This window comes from Globicephala melas, chromosome 19, assembly GCF_963455315.2.
Source record: "Globicephala melas chromosome 19, mGloMel1.2, whole genome shotgun sequence".
NCBI classification, from domain to species: Eukaryota; Metazoa; Chordata; class Mammalia; order Artiodactyla; family Delphinidae; genus Globicephala; species Globicephala melas.
The window spans coordinates 19,639,318-19,665,365 of NC_083332.1; positions in this window are offsets into that span (position 1 = coordinate 19,639,318).

A 26,048-nucleotide genomic window follows, 5' to 3' on the forward strand; every position below is an offset into this window, starting at 1 on the left:
ATTTCTTTTGCCTTGGGAGACTTATCCAAAAAAATATATTGCTACGATTTGTGTCAAACAGTGTTTTGCCTATGTTCCCTTCTAGGAGTTTCATGGTTTCTGTTCTTACATTTAGGACTTTAAATCATTTTGAGTTTATTTTTGCATATAGTGTGAGGGAATGTTCTAATCTTATTGTTTTACATGCAGCTGTCCAGTTTTCCCTGCACCACTTGTTGAAGAGACTGTCTTTTCTCCATTGTATATTCTTGCCTCCTTTGTTGTAGATTGACCATTGGTTGATGGGTTTATTTTTGGACTCTCTGTTCTGATCTATGTGTCTGTCTTTGTGCCAATACTATGCTGTTTTGATTACTGTCACTTTATCGTATAGTCTGAAGTCTGGGTGGGTTATACCTCCAGCTTCGTTCTGTTTTTCTCAAGATTGCTTTGGCATTTTTGGGTCTTTTCTGGTTTCATATGAATTTTAGGATTATTTGTTCTAGTTCTGTGAAAAATGTTGTGGGTATTTTGATAGGGATAGCATTAAATCTGTAGATTGCTATAGGCAGTATGGCCATTTTAACAATATTAATTCTTCCAACCCCAGAGCACAGGATATCTTCCCATTTATTTGCATCATATTCAATTTTCTTCATCAATGTTTTATAGTTTTCAGAGTATAGATCTTTCACCTCCTTGGTTAAGTTTATTCCTAGGTATTTTATTCTTTTTGATACAATTTTAAATGGGATTTTTTTTTACTTTTTCTATGTTATTTCATTATTAGTATATAGAAGTACAACAGATATCTGTATATTAACCTTGTTGAATGAATTTATTAGTTCTATTAAACTAATTTATTAGTTCTAATTTATTATTAGACTTTAAGTTTCTCTCTATAAAGTATCATGTCATCTGCAAACAGTTTTACCTCTTGCTTTCCAATTTGGATACCTTTTTCTTGTCTGATTGCTATGGCTAGGACAGCCATTTCTATGCTAAATGGGAGTGGTGTGAGTGAGCATCCTTGTCTTACTCCTGAATTTAGCAGGGAGGTTTTCAGCTTTTCTCCTTTCAGTATTATGCTGGCTGTAGGATTGTTGTAAATGGCCTTTATTATGTTGAGATATTTTCCCTCTATACCCACTTTGATGAGAGTTTTTATAAAGAATGGATGTTGCATTTTGTCAGATGCTTTTCCTGCATCTATTGAGATTATCATGTGATTTTTATCCTTTGAATTGTGATTGTTGAGCCATCCTTGTGACCCTGGAATAAATCCAACTTGATCATGATGTATGATCCTTTTTACATATTGTTGAATTTGGTTTGCTAATATTTTGTTGAAAATATTTGCATCTATATTCATCAAAGATAATGCCTGTAATTTTCTTTTTCCATAGTTTCTTTGTCTGGTTTTAGTATCAGGGTAAGGTGGCCTTGTAGAATGAATTTGGGATTATTCCATCCTCTTAAGTTTTTTGGAACGGTTTGAGAAGGATTGATGTTAGTTCTTCTTGATATATTTAGTAGAATTCCTCTCTGAAGCCATCCAGTCCTGGACTTTTTTTTGCTGGGAGATTTTTACTACCTATTCAATTGCACATTTAGTGATTGTCCTGTTCAAATTGTCTGTTTCTTTTTGATTCAGTCTTGGCAGGCTGTATATTTCTAAAAATGTGTCCATTTATTCTAGGTTATTCAATTTAGTGACATATAACTGTTCATAGTATTCTCTTATGATTTTTTTGTATCTCTGTGGTATCGGTTATTTCTCATCTTTCAATTCTTATTTTGTTTATTTGGGTCTTCTGTCTTTTCTTTTTGGTGAGCCTGGGTCAAAGTTTATCAATTTTATATCTTTTCAAAAACCAGGTTTTAATTTCACTGACCTTTCCCATTGCTTTTTTAATCTCTGTTTTGTTTATTTCCTCTCTGATCTTTACTATTTTCTTCCGTCTTCTGACTTTGAATTTTATTTGTTCTTTTTCTACCTCTTTTAGGTGGTAGATTAAGTTGTTTGTTTGAGATTTTTGTTTGTTTTTTTCTTGAGGAAGACCTGTATTGCTATGACCTTCCCTCTCAGAACTGCTTTTGCTGCATCCCATAGATTTTGGAAAGTTGTGTCTCCATTTTCATTTGTCTTATGAATTTTCTGATTTCTACTTCGATTTCATCATTGACCCACTGGTTTTTTAGTAGCATGTTGTTTAGTCTCCATGTGTTTATTCTTTTCCCATTTTCTTTCTGTAGTTCCTTACTAGTTTCATACTGTTGTGGTCCAAAAAAATGCTTGATATAACTTCTATCCTCTTAACTTTGATAACACTTGTTTTATGACCTAGTATGTGATCTATCCTGGAAAACATTCCATGTACACTTGAAAATAATGTGTATTCTGCTGCTTTTGGAGGTAAGATCCTGTAGATACCAATTAAGTCCAACTGGTCTGTTGTGTCATTTAAGACCACTGTTGCCTTATTGATTTTATGTCTGGATGATCTGTCCATTGATGTCAGTGGGGTGTAAAAGTCCCCTGCTATTATTGTATTATTACCAATTTCTCCCTTTATGTCTGTTAGTACTTACTTTATATATTTAGTTTCTCTTGTATTGGGTACCTATATGTTAATGAGTCTATTATCCTCTTCTTCTACTGATCCCTTTATCATTATATAATACCCTTCTTTGTCTGTTGTTATAGCTTTTGCTTTAAAGTCTATTTTGTCTGATATGATTGTTGGTACCCTCACTTTCTTGTCATTTCCATTTGCATGAAAACATTTTCCATCCTTTCACTTTTAGTCTGTGCGTGTCTTTAGTCCTGAAGTGACTCTCTTGTTGACAGCATATTGAAGGGTATTTTTCTTTTATCCAATCAGCCACCCTATGTCTTTTGATGAGAGCATTTAATCCATTGACATTAAAGCAATTATTGATACGTATGTACTTATTGCCATTTTATAACTTGTTTTCTAGTTGTTTTTGTACTTCTTCTCTGTTCATTTCTTCTTTTTTTGTTCTCCCATTGTTTGATGATTTTTCTTTTGTATTATGCTTGGTTTCCTTTCTTTTGCATTTTTGTGTATCTGTTGTATGTTTTTGATTTGTGATAACCATGGGGTTCATGTATGTTGACATATAATTCTATTTACTTGACTAAAACTGATAGTCATTTAAGCTCAAACACATTCTAAAAGATCTACTTCTTTTTATTCTTCTCCCCCACATTTTGTGATCTTTATGTCATATTTTATATCTTCATGCTTATCCTTGTTTATTGAAGTTATAGTTGCTTTTACAAATTTTTGTTTTTTTAATCTACCTACTGGCTTATTTAAATGATCTTGAATATTTACTATATATTTGTGTTTCCTATTGGGATTTTCCCTTTCCTATACATTCTTACTTCTGTTCCATTTACAGAAGACCCTTTAACATTTATTTTAGGGTAGGTTTATTATTGCTGAATTCTTTTAGTTTTTGCTTGTCTGAGAAATTCTTTATCACTCCTTCTATTCTAAATTATAATCTTCCTAATTAGAGTATCCTAGGTTGCAAGTTTTTCCCTTTCAGCACTTTAAATATATTATGTCTCTCCCTTCTGGCCTGCAAAGTTTCTGCAGAGCAGTCAGCTGATAGCCTAATGGAGATTCCCTTATATACGTCTCTTTGCTTTCCTTTTGCTGTCTTTAGAATTCTCTATCTTTAACTTTGGCCATTTTAATTATGATATGTCTTGGTGTGTGTCTGTTTGGGATCCCCTGTGCTTCCTGTATTTGGATATTTTTTACCATCTTTAGGTTTTGGAAGTTTTCATCCATAATTTCTTCAATATATTTTTGATACACTTCTCTCTTCTCCTTCTGGAAACCCTATAATGTGAATGTTGGCACGCTTGATGGTAATCTAGAGATCTCATATATTGCACTCTAGTTTTTTTTTTTAATTTCTGTCTGCTGTTCTAATTAGGTGATTTCCATTGTTCTGTCTTCCAGATCACTTATGCATTCTTCTGTGTCATTTAGTCTGCTATTCATTGCTGCTAGAGTGTTTTTTATCTCAGATATTGAATTATCTACTTTTGAACGTTTTATTTATATTTTATAGTTCTTTATTAAAATGATCTATGTTTAAATCAATTCTCTTCCCTAATTCAGTTAGCATTTTTATTACCAATGCTTTGGATTCTTTGTTTGGTAGATTGTTTATTTCTGTTTCTTTATTTTTTCAGGGTTTTTCTCTTGCTCTTTCAATTGAGAGTAGTTTTTCTGCCTTTTCATTTTATTTAACTTTCTCTGTCTCTATGAATTTAGGTGGAACAGTTAACTATTGTGGTCTTGAAGGGGTGTTCTTATGTGGGAGTATCCCTATGAAGACTGTGTATGCCCAGTGCTTTTGGTGGGAGAGCTGGATTTCATGTGGACACCAGTCATATCTTTGCTCAGGGTGTACTGACAGCTATCACCTTGGTAGGTGGGTCTTGCTGGTGATGGAGAAGCTAGAGCCTGTGCAGGATGTGAGACATGACTTCCTCTCTATTCAGTGGCTGTCACTGCCCTGTCAGGGGTGGAGGTGGCTCCCAAGTTGCTGGAGCTGAAGCCCTGAGTGTCAATCTCTAGCTGGCTCTGTTCCCTTTAAGTGTTGTTTTTCCTTCTTCCTGTGCTGGGGTCTTTGCCCCAAAGGAGGGGTGTGCTGAAGCAAGTGGGGTTTGTGCACCTACAGAGGTCTGATGCTCTGCCTCTATAGGCATCTGTAGCCCATAGTCAGATCTTTTCCTCTGCTGTGTCCACCCCAGATCTAGTTCTAGGCTGTGGTGTGGAGTGAGCACATGGCAAGGCGGTGACGGGAATTCAGGTGTTTATGCTGCCATCAGAAGTCTGGCCTGCTTCTGGGGCACTGCTTGAGTAATCGCCAGCAATGACTACCACCACCCCACCTGCGCTATGGCCTCAGGTCCCCAGGTCACCTCTGCATCTCTGGGTTGAGAGTTTTCACAGGTCCTGGCTGCCCTAGATCCAGTGTCAAGTTGTGGTGTGTAGTGAGCAGGCCAGAGTGTTCACTCAGCTTGGACTGGGGAGCATGGTGAGGTAGCAGGCACTAGAGAAGACCTCTCCACCCTGCCTGGGGGCAAGCCAGCAACCACACACTTCTCCGGAGAGAGGCCTAGGCTTTTCCAGCCTTTATATCTGTCCCAGCAGTTCTTCTAATAGCCAAGGGGGCTTGTCTCCTACACGTAGGACCCCAGGACTGGGATTCCTAGTCTATGGCTCAAACTGCTCACTCACAGGGTGGATATCCACTCATGCAATCTCCCTTTTCCTCTTAGCAGCCTCCCAGGGGCACAGGTCCCAGCCCAATGCTTTTTTTTCTCATCCTACCCAGTTATGTGTGTATCTTTCTTACAGCATTTGTTGTATAGGAGTCCTTCTGCCAGTTTCTATTTAGTTTTCCGTAAGTCTTGTACCACATGTAGATGCATTTTTGATGTCTTTGTAAGGGGACGTGAGCTCCACATTCTCTTACTCTGCCATCTTGATCTCCCTCATAAGGGTTTATTTCTTGACTTTCCATTCTATTACATTTATCTATATACTTATCCTATGTTAGTATCATGCTTTATTGATTACTATAGTTTTGTTGTAAGTTGTGAAATTGAGAAATATTATACCTTCAACTTCATTTTCTTTCAAGAACATTTTGGCTATTCTGGGTTCCTTGCATTTACATATGAATTTTAGGATTAGCTTGCCAATTTATTCCAGAAGGCAGCTGGGATTTTGATAAGGGCTGTATTAAGTCTGTAGATCAATTTGAGAAATGTTGCCTAATCCAACTGTTTTCCTATTCATTCCATTTACTTAGATATACTTTAATTTCTTTCAATAATGTTTTATAGTTTTAAGTATACAAGTCTCTCAATAACTTGTTAAATTGATTTTTAAGTGTTTTTTCCTTTTTGTTTCTATTATAGATGAAATTGCTTTTTTAGTTTTATTGTTTGGTTTTTCGTTGCTAGTGCATAGAAATATAATTGATCTTGTAACCTACAACCTCACTGAACGTGTTTATTAGTTCTAATAGTTTTTTTTAGTGGATTCCTTGAGATTTCCTAAATACAAGATCTTATCATCTATAACTTGAGATCAATTTACTTCTTCTTTTCAATCTGGATGTCTTTTATTTATTTTCTTACCTAACCTGCTAGAATCTCCAGTAAAATGTTGAGTAGAAATTACAAAAGTAGACATTCTTGTCTTGTTCCTGATCTGAAGAGGAAAGCATTTAGTCTTTCACCACTCTAACATCACCTTGGGTTTGTATAGATACTCTATCAGGTTGACAGTTCTATTATATTTCTAGTTTGTTCTCGTGAATGGGTGTTGGATTTTTTCAAATGCTATTTTTTTTAATTTCCTGAGTCTGTTGACATAATCCTGTGGTTTTGCCCTTTATTCCATTAATATGATGTATTACACTGATTAACTTTCAGATGTTAAACCAATCTTTCATTCTAGGAATAAATTCCACTTAGTCATCATGTATAATCCATATATATATATATATATATATATATATATATATATATATATATATGCACATATATTGCTGGATGTGGCTTGCTAGTATTTTTTGAGGAATTTTTATGTCTATATTCATAAGGGTTAGTATTAATCTGTCTTTGAACATTTGGATCAACCAGTTAAGCCATCTGGGCCTGGGCTTTACATTGCGGGATGTTTTTTAATTGCCAATTCAATCATTTTTACTTATTATAGGTCTATTCAGACTTTCTATTTCTTCTTGAGTCAGTTTTCATATATCTTTACATCTTTCTAGGAATGCTTCCATGTCATCTAAGCTATCTAGTTTGTTGGCATGCAGATGATCAAAGTATACCTGTGTAATCCTTTTTATTTCTGTAAAGTCAGTAGTGATAGCCCTTCTTTCATTCCTGATTTTAGTCATTTGAGTCTTCTCTGTTGTTTTGGGGTTTTTTTCTAGGTGAGTTTAGTTTTGCCTTGGTGAGTTTGTCAATTCTGATTTTTTCAAAGAGCCAAGTTTTGGTATCATTTATTTTCTCTATTCTTTCTTTTTTTTTCATGGTACACGGGCCTCTCACTCTTGTGGCCTCTCCCATTGTGGAGCACAGGCTCTGGACGCACAAGTTCAGCAGCCATGGCTCACGGGCCCAGCCACTCCACAGCATGTGGGATCTTCCCAGACCGGGGCACAAACCCGTGTCCCCTGTATCGGCAGGCAGACTCTCAACCACTGTGCCACAAGGGAAGCCCTCTATTCTTTTTTATTTACTTATTCTACTTATTTATGCTCTAATTTTTATGAGGCATAATTTTCTGTTTCTTTGCATGTCTCTTTTGTTCTTGTTGAAAAATGGACATTTAAAATATTATAATGTGGCAACTCTGAATATCAGATTTTCCCCCTTCCAAGGTTTGTTTATGGTAATTATTTTTGTTTGTTTAGTGACTTCCCTGAATTAGTCCTGTAAAGTTTGTATTCTTTATTATGTGCAGCCACTGAAGTCTCTGCTTGGCTAGCTTTGTGGTCAGCTAGTGTGAACAGAGATTTCCTTAAATGCCTTGAACCAATATGTCTCCCTCCCTTTACCAAGGCACTGTGTGTGTGTGTGTGTGTGTGTGTGTGTGTGTGTATGTTTGTGTGTGTGTGTGTGTGTTGAGGCACTCCTTCAATGCTCCAGCAGCTTATAACTCTGCCTTAGTCTTCACTTCCTGCTCGTGCAGAGCCGCAGGGACAGCCAAGGTGAGTGACCGGGGTTTTCTCAGGTCTTTCCTGGCCATGCCATAGCTCTGGAAACATGCACATCCCTCTGCATGCACATGGTCTTCTAGAGCCCCAGGAATAAGCTAGAGCTTTTCAAAGACTCCTATGGTTATCTCATTCTCAGATATTGCTTGTAAGTTTTTTGGTCGGCTTCTTGTTTGCCCCGACTGGTATCACTGCCTCAGACCACTGTAATGTTGGATAATTCCTGCTGATTGTTTTCAACAAACAGCCCTGGAGATAGGGCTCTTCCCACTAAAGGAGTTCTGAGTCAGATAAAGGCAGTGGGAACTTCTGGGAATCTGCCAAACAGGTAAAACACCGACAGTTGTCAGGTGGGGGCTTTTGGTGCAGCTCCACATCCACCCTGCCCCCTCTAGTGGCTGCTGCTCTGTTGGCTTTCACATTTACTGTGGCTTTGAGACCACCACAGAGCTCGGGAGAGGGGGTGGAAATAGGGCCAGTTAAAAGGTCTTCATGCTTGTCATTCTTACCAAGACCCAGCTGTCTTTCTTGAATGGATGCTACTCAGATTTTTGGAGGCCTTTGGTTAATTTCCAGAGTTCTGAAAAAAATGGATTTTGACAATTTTTGCCAGTGTTCTCATTGCCTTTATGGAAGAGCAGATTTTCAGAGACCCACACTCCACCATTCTGGAAGTGCTTCTGTCATAATTACCTTGTCTTCTTTTGTCCCTTCTTCGTTGTTCTTACCCCAAGCCAGTCACAAAATGGAACCACAAACATCTTAATCAGATTATCTCTAAGAGTCAAATGGTTTACTGCATGCAAGTAAGAAGTTCCCCTCACAACCTCTAAGACGAAAGTGTCTTCAAATCTTCCTGGAGCAGCCTGTAGTGAGGTCAAATCAACATCTTTGACTTAAAATTAAAATGATAGCATCAAATAAGACTAATTGATATTTGACTAAAAATACAGCTTAGATGAAATTCCATCAGTGAGAAAAATGGTTTTTTAAAAGATATCAGTGATGTGATATCTAAGAGGCATTTTGATCTGACACATAAGAGGGTGGTTAATAAGAAATAAATATTAAAATGTGACGTTAGAATTATCAAGAGCAATTAACAATAATTATATCTCTAAGCCTCCAAAGCAATTAGGGAGTGACCCGGACCCAAAGAGCAGCTCACAAGCTTCTCCCACACACCTGCCCCTCTCAATGGGAGCTCTTCTGAGGCTGGCTTTGCTGTTCACCTTACGTTTGTTTTTATTTTCTTCCCAAACAGTAACTGGCCTCGGCTCAGATGCCGCGATCCGCTATCTCACAGCCATTTTTCTGAACATAAGCAGCCTGCATTTAAAACTCTCCAGCTCATCTGTCTTCATTTGAAGAGCGAGTTAAAAAATGAAATTAATGATTGCTATCAGGGGGAAGACGAGGAGCATCTTTGGTGAAAAGTAGATCTGCCACGTTTGGCCAAGGCTGACATCTTTCACCAGCTGGAAATGGCTGGATATACTTGTAAACATTATTAAAAATAATAACTTAATGTTTCCTTCCTGTGACTCGCTAGCATTAGCAAGGTAGTTCCAATTAGTATTTCCTCTGAGTAAGGTGGGCCTCTGACTCCGTTTCATTTAAAAGGGGATTTGTTTTCTAATTTTTACTTCTACTGTTGCCAATGACAGACGGGAGCAGAATGACGGCTGCCGTCCTCCCATCACTTACATTTTGCAGAGCCCCAGCGAAGGAATATGCATCTTTGATTTTATTTGTTTTAGCTGTGCTTGTTCAGTGGGAGAGAAGACACATTTACGTCTCTGTGATCTGGATGGTGTGACATGGAATTTCAAAATACAAAGTAAATCACATCAAGAGACTAAATCATTTTGTAGGATTTTGAGGGTGAAGGCAAATAATTCAATGATAAACTAATGTGAATGGTCTGGAATAGGAAGCTTTTCCTTGGAAAATTCAGCCTCAAGTCCCCACCGATGGTGCGCAGTGCGGCTAGAAGGAAGGAAGGAAGGGAGAGAGGTCGAGGGAAGGGAGGGGACAGCGGGCACCTCTCTGCCCAGCTGCCTCTCCTTTGGGTGGTTAATCCCTTCTTGTCGGATCTTCCTTCCATTCTGGCGAGTATCTCTTTAATAGACTCATCTTGCTTTATTAAAGTCAAAAGTATGTTTTTAAATGCTAAATGAGACATGCATTATTGCAAATGCAAAGCTACAAAATGTGTTTGGCAGCCTCAAGGTAATAATTTCTTCCAATTTCAACACAAAGTTGGTGAATATTTCAGTTGATTATGTTGGGCGATCCGGTAGTCATTTAATCGTATTAACATATAACTTGCATATGCAACATAATCTCACTCGCTTGCTTATCTTATACCACAGAAAGTCTCACAAGGCGGCAGGCGTGCACAGGCACACATGTTTGCATGTGCGCATACACTCATTTCCTGGGGTAGGCTTTTAACCAAAGTTCTATTTAATGTCTAGGCTGTGCAAAGTGACTGTCTCTGTGAACTGACGTAACGGAACTTTTTAATAGCATAACAGAGCAAATCATTATGCAGAAGATAGGAGGCAGTATTTACAACATTAATTAAGTCCAGCAGAAAAAAAGGACCATATAAACGCATTTCACTTTAAGTGCTTTAGCTTGGGAACCTATGTCTTGTTCTACTTATTTCAACATTCAAGTAGAGTTCAGGATGCTGAACTTTTTAACTTCTTGTGTGTTGTGGGGTGCTTTGGGTCTGTAATTTTTTGTAACGTGGTGACATGCCCGAGGTGCCAGGCGTTACCAAGGATCATAGGAAGCAGAGAGCTGAAACCCACCTAAGAAGAAGGGGGCTTCTCCTGTGTGTGGTGGGAAGTTGAGTCCACATGCCCCAGGCCCTGAGAGGAAGGGGGCTCCGTGGGAAGGAATGTGCTCTCCACCCTGGAAGACTCTCCATCACACAACCTCCTATGACCCTGCCACCCACCCGACTTTCCTACCCACTTTGTGCCCAAGTTAAAAAGTGGTTGACTTGTCCACTGGCAAATGCTGAAGTCTCTGTCAAAATCATGTACATGGGATGGCAGAGGATTCTGAAGGGTGAAAGGAAAAACTCTATTTTATTCAGACTCTGACACCATTCACACATTAGGTACTGGATTAGGAGTTCATTCTGTGCTTTATTTGTCGCCATGAACCCATGTAGCACAGGTGCCCCTGTGCACTCCATCAGACCAATGCTGGAGTGAGCTCTAGGAGCAGGAGGGAAGCTGGGGGGTGACCAGGCCCCTTACATATCAGATAATTTGAGGGAGGTGAGAGCAGGCAAGGCAAGGAGAGGAAGGAACTGTGTTTTATTTGGAATAAAAATGCAATCTAGCATGAACCTAGGCTTGTCTCATTCCAACCAAGTAATATTTTTCTGAGGGACGAGTGGCTAGAAGGTTTGTCAAGTTCCTCTGAGACGTGTAGGAAAGATGACAGAGGGGTCTGAGTTTGAGGTTCACAGCTGACTCCAGCACAACTCCCAGGAAAAAAGATTTTTACCTGAACTCCAGAAATTCACAAAACAACATAACTGAAAAAAGGCAAGGCAGAAGTTTACTTCCTGGTCTGTTTTAGAGGGCCAGCAGGATATGGGAGAGAGAAAAATTATGGAGAGAGCCATATTTTTGAGCAGCCCCAAATATGCCAGATTTACCGGAACTTACACCTGATTACCCAGCTAATTCGTATCAAGCCAAACCATAATTAAAGCAGGAACCCTGAGGAGTGGTATCACCAATAGCGTAGTAGACTCAATTGGGATCTTTATATTCCTCTGGAATTAATATAATAGCATGGCTTAAACACACACATTTTTTAAATTCAGATCTGGTCCAAATTCTGATTTTGAATATCCTGAATCCCTGCTAGACCTTCTTGCTGAATTGGCGTCGGGAGGAGAAGGTCACTGGATCCATGCAGCCTGGCCGATGGGGCCGACGGGGCCAGGACTATTCCGTGGGCAGAAGGAAGGAAGTTGAGAGCTCTAAGGGCTCAAAGTCCCAGCAGATGGAAGGTGACAGACGGAGAGAAAAGATTGCATGAGAACATGTCCTACTGTGCCTGGTGATTTGTTGGGTATCTCAGTGTTTGTTTTGTGACAAGTTGGACTTTGGTACAAGGTCAGCTCCTGAATCTTGATTATGTGTTTTTCCCCCTTGAGCCAAGAGACATTGATCTGTACATCTAGTTTACCTTGTTTTCTTAGCCATTTGTGACACAGTACAACAGTTCCCATCGAAAAAAGTGTCATGTAAACAGATTACAACTTAGGACGTATGCATTAAATAATTTTATAAATGAACTTTAAAAATGAAGGGATAAAAAATGCCAAGCCTGGCTTGTAGAGCAATAGTGATTATTCTGATCATGTTGTCATGTGTAATGAAGCACAGGCCCATCATTAATCAAAAGAACCAATCAGATAAGTAATTTAGGCAATATTCTTTACCGCAGGACACATTGGTCAGTAAAAATGCATTAAAATAGCAAAAGATCAATAGCAGACACCAGGGACTGTGTTTACAAACTGGTCTTAAACTTTAGGGTATTAAATTCTCAGTCATATTGGGTATCTGTTTGGGAAAGATAAAGAAAAACTTCAGAGAAATGGAAGTTTTCTTCAGTTAATAGTGCAGGCATAATGTGTACTGTAATAAATATACAGAACGTTGCATTGTTTTGGGATGAATGGCAGAAGTGTCCCCATCTCCTTTCAGAAGCATTATCAAGGCTCAAAAAGAAAGAACCACGGAATGAGCGGTGATGGACGAATTGGCTCAAAGATGGCAGTGGGTGGCCGGCAGGTCCTGGGTGTTTAAAGCCCATTTATGTTCTGAGCAGCTGGGGTTGGAATGTGGTGGTCAGCCCCGGCAAGTGGCAGGTCGTGACCATTATCCCTCTGGAAGGTGGGCTCAGCTTCCCTGCCGCTGGTCCCCTTGCCAGAAGCCTCTATTTGTGACGAAAAGTTTCACTCATACTCCAGGCACGCAAAGTGCATCTCAAAAAGTTCAAAATAGCCACCTCCTTTTTCTTTCCTAACAAATAAATGCATTTTGGAAATAAATCCTGATGCCGATTCTACAAACCCAGCACAGCTGTTGAAGAGAAATGCTTAAGCAACAGAGGGCAGAGGTGGCGATCACACGGTGGGACAGAGGCCGCAGGAACGGTCATCCCTCAGCAGGTGTCAGCTCCAAATAAATGTCACAGCATCAGGCTAAAGGCCACCAGAGAAAACCAGGTGCTTCTCTCGGCCCTCAGGTCCAATGTCTCGGTGTCTTTAGTTTGTGAGTCAAAGGAAGGTGGTACTTGGGGCAAGGACAGTCGCTGAAATGTTTTTCTCCCGTGGTGGTCACTGCACCTGAGTACTGAGGATTCCCACACTCTTGCAAGGGCTTGTCATACATTTTTCCATTAGGAAATAACTCTGCTAGGAAGATACACTTCATTCCTTGATTCATTCAGGCTTTATCTATAGAGTGCCTGCTGTGCACCATTGTGCAGACATTGTCATTATTCCAACTGGAAACCCAGAAAGAGACACTGAGAAGTTGTGGTTTGACTAATGCCACACATAAAGTGGTATCTCCGAACTGGAAGAAATAATGAAAGAAGAAAGAATGAAATAAAGGGAGGAAGGAGAAAGAAAGAAAGAAAGAAAGAAAGAAAGAAAGAAAGAAAGAAAGAAAGAAAGAAAGAAAGAAAGAAAGAAAGAAAGAAAGAAAGAAAGAAAGAAAGAAAGAAAGAAAGGAAGGAAGGAAGGAAGGAAGGAAAGAAGGAAGGAAGGAAGAAAGGAAAGAAAGAAAGAAAGAAAGAAAGGAAGGAAGGAAGGAAGGAAGGAAGGAAGGAAGGAAGGAAGGAAGAAAGAAAGAAAGGAAAGAAAGAAAGGAAAGAAATAAAGAAAGAAAGAAAGGAATTGTCTTCTCCCCGACCCCACTTCCTCCCGCAATCGTTGCTCCTACTTTCCTGCTCATTTTCACAGCAACCTTTCTAGAAAGACAAAAAGATGGCTACACTTGCTGAACACTTCTTCCTCTCCTAGTCACTCTTCAACCCATTCTTCCTTGCTTTTCCTGCTTACTGTTCCACTGAGACAGCTTTGACAAGTCACCAATGAGTTCCATGTTTCCACATCCAATGGATATTTCTAGGTCTTAAACTTGAACCTCTCAGCAGTGTTCAAATATTTGGCCCCTTTCACTTTCCTCAATACCCTCATCCCTTGGCCTCCAGAATTCTGCACATTCCTCTTTGTCCTCCTCTCCAGGATACTCTATCTCAGGATACTTTGGTGGTCATATTCTCATGACCTCTACACGACCTCTAGATGCTGGCAGGCAATAGAACACAAGTAAAAGCAACCTAAATGTCCATTGATAAGGGAAATGTGAAGTAAGCCATGGCACTTTAATTCTATTGAACCAAAGAGCTGTTTAAAAAACAAATTAAGTCTATATGTATATATATATATATAGACCTGTGAAAATCTCTAAGACATATACTAAGGGAAAATAAAAGACATCACTGCAGAGAATGATACTATTCAAGTATATTTCTGTGTATATATATAAATGTATGTAATGCATTTTAAAAGATCTGAAAGATGGGTATACACAATGCTGGGTATGAGAAATAAATTGGAGGAAATGACAGGGATTTAGGGCACTCAAAAGGAGCATACATTTTATCTCTATTGATAAATATTTTGAAAATGAATCATGTCTCCTGTAATTAAAGACTAAAAAATCATTATAAATAACTACTATGCACATTTAGGCTTACTCTGTAGCCCTCCTCTCTCTTGTCACTTTCTCCAGTGGTGATTTCAGGCAGTTCAAGGACTTAAAACTCATTTATTTGAAAGTGTCTCTAGACCTAGACATCAGATCTTTCTTCTGAGCTCCAGATGTATTTCTATAACCACCTATTTGGATTGGATTCTCTACTGAAAGTATCACTGTCAGCTACACAAATCTTCCCTAACCAAGTGGAACACTAATTTTCCCCCTAAACCCATCCTTGCCCAGTTTCCCCATCTTAGTAAATGACATTATCATTCATTCTGTTGGTCAAGTTGAAAATGTACAGCTACACTTGACTCCTACCCTCCCCTCATACCCTACACCTAGTCTATTCTATATACCCTTTATACCTCCAAAGTCAGCCTTGAATCGTCCTTCTCCTTCTCTCCAAAATCTCCACTATCACTCCGAGTCAAGCCACCACAATCTCTCCCCTGTGCTACTGCCACAGCCTCCTCATTGACTTCTCTGCTTCTTCTCTTGCTACTGTCCACTTGGTTATCCTCCCAGCCATCAGAGCGACCTTTTCCAGCATAGGTGGGGACAGTCACCCCAGCCCAGATCGCTGCTCCTCACTGCACCTTGCTTATCCTTCTAGAGATGGGCGGGATAGAGCAGTGCTGTGGCTCTGAATACTCTTCAGAAGAGCCCACCCATGGTAAGTGCCTTGCTCAGTCTCCCTTTCTGGGAGGGGGTTAGGAGAACCTGTTGGGCAAAGGAAGAGAAGAAGGAAAACGTAGATGAGGCCTCAGTGTCTTCAGTGAAAACACTGGATGGAGAGCTTCCTTTGGCCTAGAGAAGCATGGCTGTCTGAGCTGCTCTCAGCATTGCCACTGGCATCAGACAATGTGTTTCCAAGTCTCGGCCCCACATGGCCAGAGTTGCCCATCTTCCAAGTCAAATTCACAAGGTGCTCAGTGTTTTTTCCAATACTCCGATGGCACTAGGGGAAAAAATACAGAATCACATTCTGTAGAATTTTGATACTATTGTTCCTTGGAATCCTTATTCTGGAATGAGATTCAAAACCAGATAGAAGGAGACCAAACTTGAGCTGGCTTTTCCAGAATGCAATATCTAGGTAACTGACTTGGTTTTAAAAATTACAATTTTAGCACAGTTTTCTCAGAGAAAAATTGATAAGACAAATCCGGAAAGGAGACTAGGGTAAGGTTTTGTGAAAATAATATGACAATTATATCAAGCTAACTGCAAATGAGAAATGAATGTATTTCATCACAGGATTTTTGTAATGTTCTTGTAAGGAGAATTTATTAAGCTTTATGTAGGTGAGATGTTAGAGGTTGGAAGTTTATAATTCTAAGAGTAAGATGTGCATGGGTACTACTGAGTCACTGTATTTCTTATTTAAGCCTCATTTGGTATTAATATTGGGCTATATATGTTGTAAGAGCTCCAAACAAAAATAAAAAAGAAAATTATACCGAGAAAAGAGCATTCTTTAACACTCTGGGTATTTAAAATTCTGGGGAATCCAAATAGTATGACTTCTGATGGGCTAGCCAGATCCCATGCATCCTTCAGCCAACAACAGTTAAACTATATGAAATATGTGAAAGTATGTACCAGAGGCCCACCAAAAGCCCACAGTCACAATCTCTTAGGAAGCCAGAAGTCATTTATTAATAAAGCTATTGACATGTTTTAATATTTATAGTTATTTACCTTGCAAAGGAACTGAATCAGGGAGTACAGACATCAAGTCAGTCCTTGGGAGAGTGAGTATTTACCTAGGCTAATAGCTTCTCTTTGGAGGACGGGCAAAGAAGAGCAGGGACTGAGGGATACCCCGTAGCCCTTTTCAAGGACTCGTGGGAAATCTGAGAGCAGGTGTGGGCACAGCACTTCCAGCAACGATGACATTCATTCCTAGGGCCATACCCCGCTCTTGCCCTGCCTCCTGTCATCAGCCCCCCCACCCCCACCCCTGCAACCCCCATGAAGGGAGACAGAGAGTCACACTGCAGCTCACTGTCTCCTGGATTGGGCATCCCTATGATTGACAGTGGGAGTCAGGTCCTAATTTTGCTCCTTCTTCTTGCACCTTATCCACAGTATCCTTCTTCAAAGACCACCAACATGGAAGACCAAGGAAAGAATGACTACCAGCTCTGGCTAGAGGAGAGATACAGAGGAAGCAGGACCATGGGGCAGGAGTGGGGGGCGGGGAGCACTGAGGGTCTCTAGAAACAGAAAGGGACACAGGACTGACAGAAGATAGCCCCATGACACTCCTTGAGGGTCTACTCTGCAGCCTCTGACTCAGTCCAGTTAGGCTGAGTTAGGCTTCAGTGACAAGCACAACCACAAAAATACATGTCTTGGGCTTCCCTGGTGGCGCAGTGGTTGAGAGTCCGCCTGCCGATGCAGGGGACATGAGTTCGTGCCCCGGTCCGGGAAGATCCCACATGCGGCGGAGCGGCTGGGCCCGTGAGCCATGGCTGCTGGTCCTGCGCGTCCGGAGCCTGTGCTCCACAATGGGAGAGGCCACAACAGTGAGATGCCCACGTACCACAAAAAAACAAAACAAAACAAAACAAAAAAAACATGTCTTGCTCTTAGGACGTATCCATGCACATTGGCAGGGACTCTGCCCTCACAGAGGACCCTGGCTGATAGGGGCTCCATCTCAATGTGGGTCTCCATGAGTGTCATGGCACAAGACAGCTGGATGTGGACTCCTACCGCACATACAGCGCTCCGGGGCCACAGCCCATCGATCAGGAAGAGTCACACAGCCACCCCTAAATTCAAGGGGGAAGAAAAGTATAATTCCCCCTGAGCCCAGCAGGAGAGAACAGGGGATCGCTGAGCAGGAGAAATGTCTGCTCCATGCAGGGAGCTCAGGGAAGATTTAGATCAATGACAGAAGTAACGGGATGTCTGCCTTCATCTGGACTCGAAATAGTTTGAAATACTTGGCTTGAACTTAAAGGAAAACACTAACATGCCTTCTCTAGGACTCCATGGAGGTGGCCTGGAGAGGAGTGAGACCATTTTGTTACAGACTGGGCCACCCTCCCTTCCACCAGAGATAGCAAAGGACCATGCTGGCATGTTCCTGGCATTTACTGTCATTTATTCAACAGGTCTCTCTTAGACACTTCAGCAAAAATAAATTTTGTGATGCAGTAACAGTTAACTGACTAGTCAAATATAGTAGGATATCAAGGAGTAGGGGAGGCCCAGCTGAGGCTGTCATGCAGCACCTGTTATGCTGAGACGCCATCTCATTTTGTGATTTTCCCAAGCAGGATTCACTGTTCTTTTAAGAGAGAGAAACACTAACATTTGGGTCCTTCTGGTATAAGGGTTTTTCCAGATAAACGAGATAAAGGGCCAAAGGAGCTAAAGGCAATTCAAGAAAATGAGGAAATGATAAACTCTGAGATTGAAGTTGGGGGTGGGTGAGAGAGAACTGGGTGGCGGGGAGGGAGTGATAGAAAGAGAGGAAGGAATCAGTAGGTTGGAGATCCTCATAAGGTCTGATCACAATAAAGGTGGGAATGGTGAAACAAATCGATTAGGAAGTCAAGAGGCTGTGGTTGGAGTTGTAGGTAAGGACTGTGTGTGGGGCGGGGGTGGGATTGGCGGCTGGAGAGTGAGTGGAAGGAATGGCCACAGTTGTTTAGCATGTTGAGGAACTGAAAGTCCCATGTATTGAAATGAGCATCCCTACAGAATGCCAAATTCACGTGGATCCTGGGAAGGATTGGAGTGACAAGGACGGCAATGAGTCAAGAGCTGAAATCTACAATGACAGAGAAAGTAGAGACAGTGACAAGCAGGGGATCAGGGTGGTATTGCTGGAAGGCAGAGCCATCAGTAGAATAAGGTTTTGGTTTTATAAACAGAGGGATGGGGCTGTAATTTTCTGGAGGTGGTGATGGTTATCAACAAGGTCCACACACCCATCTCCCATAGCTGAGATTCGTAGGGAATGAAAGAACACAGAGCCAGCACTGAAAAGGGGACTTCCCTGGTGGTGCAGTGGTTAAGAATCCGCCTGCCAATGCAGGGGATATGGGTTCAAGCCCTCGTCGGGGAAGATCCCACATGTCGCAGAGCAACTAAACCTGTGCACCACAAGTACTGGGCCTGCGTCTGCACGCCTAGAGCCCGTGTTCCACAACGAAGAGTAGCCCCCACTCGCGGCAACTAAGGAAAGCTCGCACGCAGCAACAAAAACCCAATGCAGCCAAAAATAAAAATATATATTAAGTAATGAATTAACTTTTTTAAAAGGAGGGGCTGCAAGGGAAGTAGTGTGTTCCAGAAGACCCTGGTCTCAGTCCTCAGGGTAAAAAAGCCTCAGGAAGAGAGGCTGGCCATGCAGACTGGCTCCTGGAAGACGGCTTGCTGACCACTGAACCCATCAGTCAGTTATCTGGTGGGTTGGCTTGACAAAGAACATGGGGAAACAGAGAACATGAAACTACAGGACAAAATCCAGGGAGATGATTCAGAAATCGGTGTGTCGGAAATGTTTTTTGTTCTGAGTGGTCCCTGCTGTGGGACAGCTGCAGTGCAGACAGCAGGAGCAGCTTAGAGACAGGCTCTCTTCCCGCCACTTCGGGACACCCAAGACCCTCGACCAGTTTATGCTGGCTGTGTGGGAGGAAACGGGAATAGCTGTGGACTTCTGAACAAGATAGATGGAGAGAAAGAGATAGAAAAAAGGGGCAGTTTCCCCAAGTCTAGGGAGGGTTGGCGCCTAGCCTATTCCCTTGCAGCAGCTTCTGGAAAAGTCCCAAAGTCTCACTTGGAGTGTAGAGACCACGGAGCTGTCAGACTCAATGTTTGCAAACTGGGGCAAGTGGCACTTCAGCACAAACCAGGGAGGACCAGGGACAGGCTGGATGCCCCAAACGCCCAGGACAGGGTTATGAGGGCTCTTCCCCTGTGGGTCTGCAGGGCGCAAAGCTTAGTGGTACTCCTATGGCTCTTGGTTCAGGCCTCACCTTTCTGCTCAAATCAAGAAACCAGAAAAATCTGTTCCAGTCCCTCTTTACTGATGGAAATCATCAAGGTATGTGAAATTGTCTCCATAGGCACAGCCTCATTTATGCTGATGGAGTGAGGAAGCTGGCCATGTGATGAAACCCAGGAAGAAGAGCCCTTGGTATTGACTCTTACTTTGATTACCACTGAAAATTTGGAAATTCTGTCATCAGCTGGAGTACTTCTCACCACCACCCTCCCCAGGAGCCTGTGGGTGAAGAGCACATGACCTTTGGCTTTTCGTTTTTTTAGCTTTAGCAATTTATTTTTAATTATGTGCAGAAATAACCCAAGAAGGGCAGGGACAAATATATCAAAACACTTGATCACAAAAGACCTGTGGTTACATAGACATGACAAATATTCCATTAAATTCTGCACTGTTGGTTACATATGTTGATCTTTTGTTTTGAGTGACGTTGAAAGCTCTTTGGTTAAGAATGGAAGCTTCCGAGAAACTTGAACGTTACATTTTTCTTAAGTTTTACTTATTTTTACTTTTTACTGAAGTATAGTTGATTTAATTTCTGCTATACAGCAAAGTGACTCAAATATACACATATATACTTTCCTTTTTATATTATTTTCCCTTGTGGATTATCCCAGTATACTGAATATAATTCCCTGTGCTATACAGTAGGACCTTGTTGTTTGTCCATCCTATATGTAATAGTTTGCATATACTAACCCCCAACTCCCACTCCATCCCTCCCCCACACCCCTCCCTCTTGGCAACTACAAGTCTGTTCTCTATGTCTGTGAGTCTGTTTCTGTTTCATAGGTTCATTTGTGCCATATTTTAGATTCCACATATAAGTGATATATGGTATTTGACTTTCTCTTTCTGACTTACTTCAATTAGTATGATAGTCTCTAGGTCCATCCATGTTGTTGCAAATGGCAGGCCTCCTCCTTCCCTCCTGGCCACGCTCTACCAGCCCTTCTAGTCCCCTTTCTGCAAACCCTCCTGGCAGGTACCCTCTTCCTTGGAACCCATTTTCTCCCTCTCATTCATTGGATGAAGCCTTCCAGAGGTCTCTGGCTCTGAGACTTTGAAATCCCTTTGTTTCTTTGCGTTGTTAAAAGACTTTCCTCCCAGGGACTTCCCTGGCAATCCAGTGGTTAAGAATCCACCTTCCCAGCTGCATAGCACAGGGATATCAGCTCCTGCTTTATGACCACCTAGAGGAATGGGATGGAGAGGATGGGAGGGAGACGAAAGAGGGAGGAGATATGGGGATATATGTATAACTGATTCACTTTGTTATACAGCAGAAACTAACACACCATTGTAAAGCAATTATACTGCAATAAAAATGTTGAAAAAAAAAAAAAAAGAATCCACCTTCCAATGCAGGGGACACAGGTTTGATCCCTGGTTGGGGAACTAAGATTCCACATGCTGAGAAGCAATTAAGCCGGCGCATGCTCTAGAGCCTGCATGCCACAACTAGAGAGAAGCCCACGCGCCGCCACGAAAGATCCCTTGTGCCGAAACTAAGACCAGACGCTGCCAAATAAATAAATATTAAAAAAAAAAAAAAAGCGTTTCCTCCCAGGTACATTTTATCTTATTAAGTAGCTTGCAAATTCCAGGAAGGATGAAGGTCCTTACTCTTTGCCTCTGTGATCTCCTAGCCCCCGTACATGGTCTTAGCCCAGTCAAGGCTCTCAAATAATACTGGTTGCATTATTAAAGGCTTGCTGACCACAGATTAAGGCAAAGTTAGGGGAAGCGCAGCCAGTGACGGTGAGGGGTCCAGTCTCCTGCTGGAGACAGCGCCGAGGCACAGGGCAGTGCTCACATCCCCAGATGTAAAGGGGCCTCTCTGTCACCATACGTGTATGTGCCCTCCTGGTTAGCGAAAACGGAAAGAAGGAAGATCAAAGTTTGACAGGTGGGTTAGAGCCTAGTTCCTGAGAAATATGCAGCACCCATCACGCACAGTCTCAAGAACTAGATTTTACCAGCGATTACCTGAGCCAGAGCGGAGGTCATGAATTTTGCCATGTAGGCTAAAACCAAAGTAGTGAATATCTCTATTTCTAACCAGACACAACTTGTCTATATTTTTTTTTCCTCAAAGAATGTGGAAACTTACTTTTATTGGATGTAATTCAATTACTTTTTTCTATCCCATAAAAAAAATAGCTCATTCAAATCAAACCAGGACTCCTTTCCATTTTTGGCCTGTTGACAGCATCTTTTGTACCCAGCTAAGCAGTCTTTGCAGCATTTGGCACTGCTCCTGCTCTGAGGGCAGGATTTAGAACAGATGCTGACTTCCTTGAGTCAAGATGCTCCCAAGTTCTCTGCTGATTAGTGGGCTGCATAATGAGATGTGACAGCCTAGAGATTCCTGGCCACAAACCATTCCTAATGGGGGAAGCCGCTCTGCTACTCTTGGAAGGCACCCCTTTGCCGAAGTTCCACATGTTGGAAGTTCCTCTGTTAACCCCATAATTCCTCCAGTGCAGCTGGCCACAGATCTGGGGGCTCGGGAAAGCTGACCCAAGGTTGGTGGCCTGAAGTTGCTAAGCACAGGAACTCGGCATCCATTGGGGTAGCCTGGCGAGATGTCTTTGTGAGGACCCACGTTTGCTGCAGTGAGCTCAGTGAAATAGATGACAGCGATTGATAGAGCAGAGCTAGGCGGGCAAACAGTGATCACGGTGGAGGGCCCACTGGGCCAAGCTCAGACCACACATAGCTGGTGGGTCCAGGGCAAAGGCTCCGTTCTCCTTTGGTACAGAAAGTGTGCCTCTGTTCCAGGAACACAGATGTGCTTGACCACAGCCACTGTCCCCTCTTTGGGTCCCACTGGCTACAAAGCCAGCTAGGGCAGAGAAGAGGGCGGGATCTGCTCTCATTCCCAGAAAGGAGCCTGTTAAACAGAACAGGGAGTCCAGAGCTTCATCGCTTCAGCAATCAGAAGAGCCTTCTAGACCTCAAGCCATGTCCAAGTCACCAGATCCAGCCCAGGTGTAGAGGGGTGGCCAGCAGGCTCAGGCGACTGGAACAAAGCCACAACATTTCATCCCTGCAGGGAGCTCAAGGGCCGGCTTGGAGAGCGCAGCCTCCCCTGAAGCCATACCAAGGGAGTAAGGATTGCCCAAAGGCAACAGTTACACAACACGCGTCTCCCCTTAAAGTACAAAAGACTCTTTTTGAAATGTAGTAGGTGCTGCAGAGTCAACTATTTACTTATTTACCTAGAAATTTCAAGGGGGAAATAAAAGCCTTAGTCAATAGCCTCACCCAGATAATTACTCGGCTATAGGTTGAAATGCTCACAATAGTAGCAAGTATTTGCTTCCTCTTGACACCAAATTTCAAAAAGAGATTATTTTCCCAGTACACGGCAGTGTCTCTTCATCTGTCTTTTCTTGGGCACACGTTTCCTCCTCAACCCCGAGCTTTCACAGGGAGATGACCCCCGGCCTTCCTTGGTCAGGATGCAGTCAGTTACCCGGTGCTCACTTCCTCCCAGGGAGCCCAGTGGAAACCTCCAAACAACCATACTGTGCTGCCTTGTTAGAACAGGCACACTTCTTTTTTAAATCAAAGAGTAATAAAATACTCAATTAGTAATGTGCAGCAGCATTATTTTTATTCATCTATACATTTCTAGTTAAAATTATGCCATTCTTAAAAATTGCAACACAATACACTCAAGGCGTTCATTTCGTATGCAAAGCAGTTGAGAGTCTGCAGTCCCCATGAGGTGGTGATTTCAAAAGGAAAAGGAATGGTAAGCCAACAAAAGAAAAAAAGTGAAGCCATAGTAATTTCTTTTAAGAAAATGTATAGGATACACTAATTTGAAAGAAAAGCGATTTTAAAATATAAAAGGAAATCTAGAAAAACGATGCATTCAGCCCTTTTATTGCACGCTGTTGCCAATAATATTGTATATGTGATTAAAGATTCTTTCCCCAGCCGCTTAAGCCAATAGAAATTGAACTTGCCAGAGTACAGCCTCCTTCCAGCACCCCTGCCTCAGCTACTGGAGGGGGTGGGAAGGCCTCATGGCTATTGGTATTCAAATCCCATCATATTTAAAGAGGTGACTACAAACGAAGTATTTAAGGGTTGCACGGTCCACCTGCATATTGAAGCCTGGCTGTCTCCAAAATGGTTACATCACAAAGGAAAAGTGTAAGGCGCCTGTGCCCTGTGCTCCAGCTGCAAGAGGAACGGAGGGTCCAGTAGGAACAGATGTTTCCTGCAAGTTGCTGTCTCCATCCCACGCGTAGTTTATACAATATTCAAATTCCACTTGGCACGTATCCTGAAGCTTTTATTTCCCCCTTTCTCTTTTAACAGTTGTAAGAAAATTGGTCTCTGTTATCTCAAAGCAGTAAAGGCAGTGGTGGTTTTTGACTGTGCCCTGAATCGGAGGGCCAAAGACCTCGGCCCTGGCTTTCTGCAAATGCTTCTTCAACCCTGGTGCCTTGGGAAAACGCGCCTGCCTGTGTGAGCCTAGGATCCAGTGAGCAAGGGAATGCAAACCTCTTGGCTCTGATTAGCACTGCTTGGGGTCTGCCCCCGAGGCCTTTCCCCTGGACATGACTTTGCAAGGAACTTCTTTAACTTGAAATTTTCACTGAACTCTCTGGATGACGTTAGCCATCATATGGTTTTGATAATCTAAAGCGATATGCAAATTTTCAGGCCAGTAAATGCTGTGTCAGAAACCAAGTTGGGAGGGGCAGATGACCTTGGTACAACTTGTGCTGAGTCTGTCCAGCTCTGGTAGGGCGACCACAATGCTTCTGGGTCTGGCCAGGCAACCTGGGGCACCAAACACCAAGGAGATACAGAAACGGGGACGCCAGCAGGGCAGCTCCTTCATGTGTGAGGTGCTGGAGTGCAGCTTCCAAGACAGACGGAGAGTCAAAGGTACACGTACACTCTCAAGCTCAAACCGGAAGAAGCGCGCGTCTCTCATCCTCACCCAGCGCAGGCATGTATGCTGTGTGTGCTCCCGGCCGCACGTATGACCGCACGTGTGCCTGTGCACAGAATGCACACCAAATTTAATAACCCTGCTCTAGCTCCAAATTAATTCAAATCTTATACTCACATTAAAAATGAACTCTATTTTATGTTGATCATTAACTAAGAATATTTCACACTAGAGATTTGTCATATTAAGGGGAATTGAAACCACTTATGTCAATTAAAGGTACAGCATTATACTTAATCTCAGCAGAGATTACCAAAATACTCTAAGCATGATTTTACAGAAACGTAAAGTATAAATCAGACAAGGGAATATTGGCCTCCACACACACACGCCCCTTGCCCACCTCTGGCTCTCCTCGAAATAGGGCTGCCTGCACGCTGATGGGGCCGGGGTTGGTGAGCAGTATTTCAGCAAGAAACTCCTGCCGTCCCTGGCACTATAAAAATCAAGGCCAGAGTAAGTGCTGGTGCAGATGGGAGAAAGAAAGTCAGTTTTAGCTTTGGGGCATTAAAATACACACTGACTGAGAAAGGACATAGCAATGAAGAAAAGAAGAATTTTCTAAAAGGCTTTGCAGAAGTACCACAGAGAGGGGCTCAGGCGGGGCCTCAAGCGAGAAATGCTGGTGCAGAAGGCTGTTCACCACCTGCTGCTGCTGATGTGCACTGACACAGGCCAAAAGCACTGCTGTCTGAGAGCTAAAACCTGGCACACAAGGACCAAGCCATTCCCAGCACAGTGCAGGCTCCCAGGGATTATACCAGCTCCTGAAAAATGCAACCCAGGCCTGACACTCATAGAGACATACTCCACTATTATGTGCTGAGCCAGGGAGACCTAGCCTTTTATTCATCTCGCTTTCATTCTAAATTCTAATTTCATCTCAGAGGTCACCTCCTCCAAGAAGTCTTCCATGCTGCACCAGGCTGAGTGTGAGTCCCTTCTTGTTGCTTCCCCAGCCTTTATCACTACCTAACTTCACTGCATTCTCTCACCTTTCTTAAACTGTGGACTACCTGAAGGCAAGAATGGAGCCTTATTCCAGGGGCCCAGTGCAGGCCTTAGAGCAGAGTGGGCAATGACTGTCATGGGATGAAGCAATGGACACCTGCCTGTGGGTTCTCCACCCTGTCCTGAAAATCCCCTCCCTAGGAGTCTGAAGGGAGAGCAGCAATGAGTACTAAGGGGGATCACCTTACCGTAGGCCTGAGCATCAGGGCCCACGTAGTGGTGGAGGCTGCCCAAGATGGGAGGCCTGGGGACAAACTTGGACCCAGTCTCACAAAGACAAGATGCTGTTGGCCCCTCCCTGGGGTGAGGAGCTCCCCATGTGTCTGTGGCTGGCGGGGACCCCCTGTACCTTCAGCCCCAATTCCATACCAGGACAGAAAGTGGCCAGTTACCTCTCCAGCACCCACTCCCCTCCAGGCACCGCCATGAGCACCTCCAG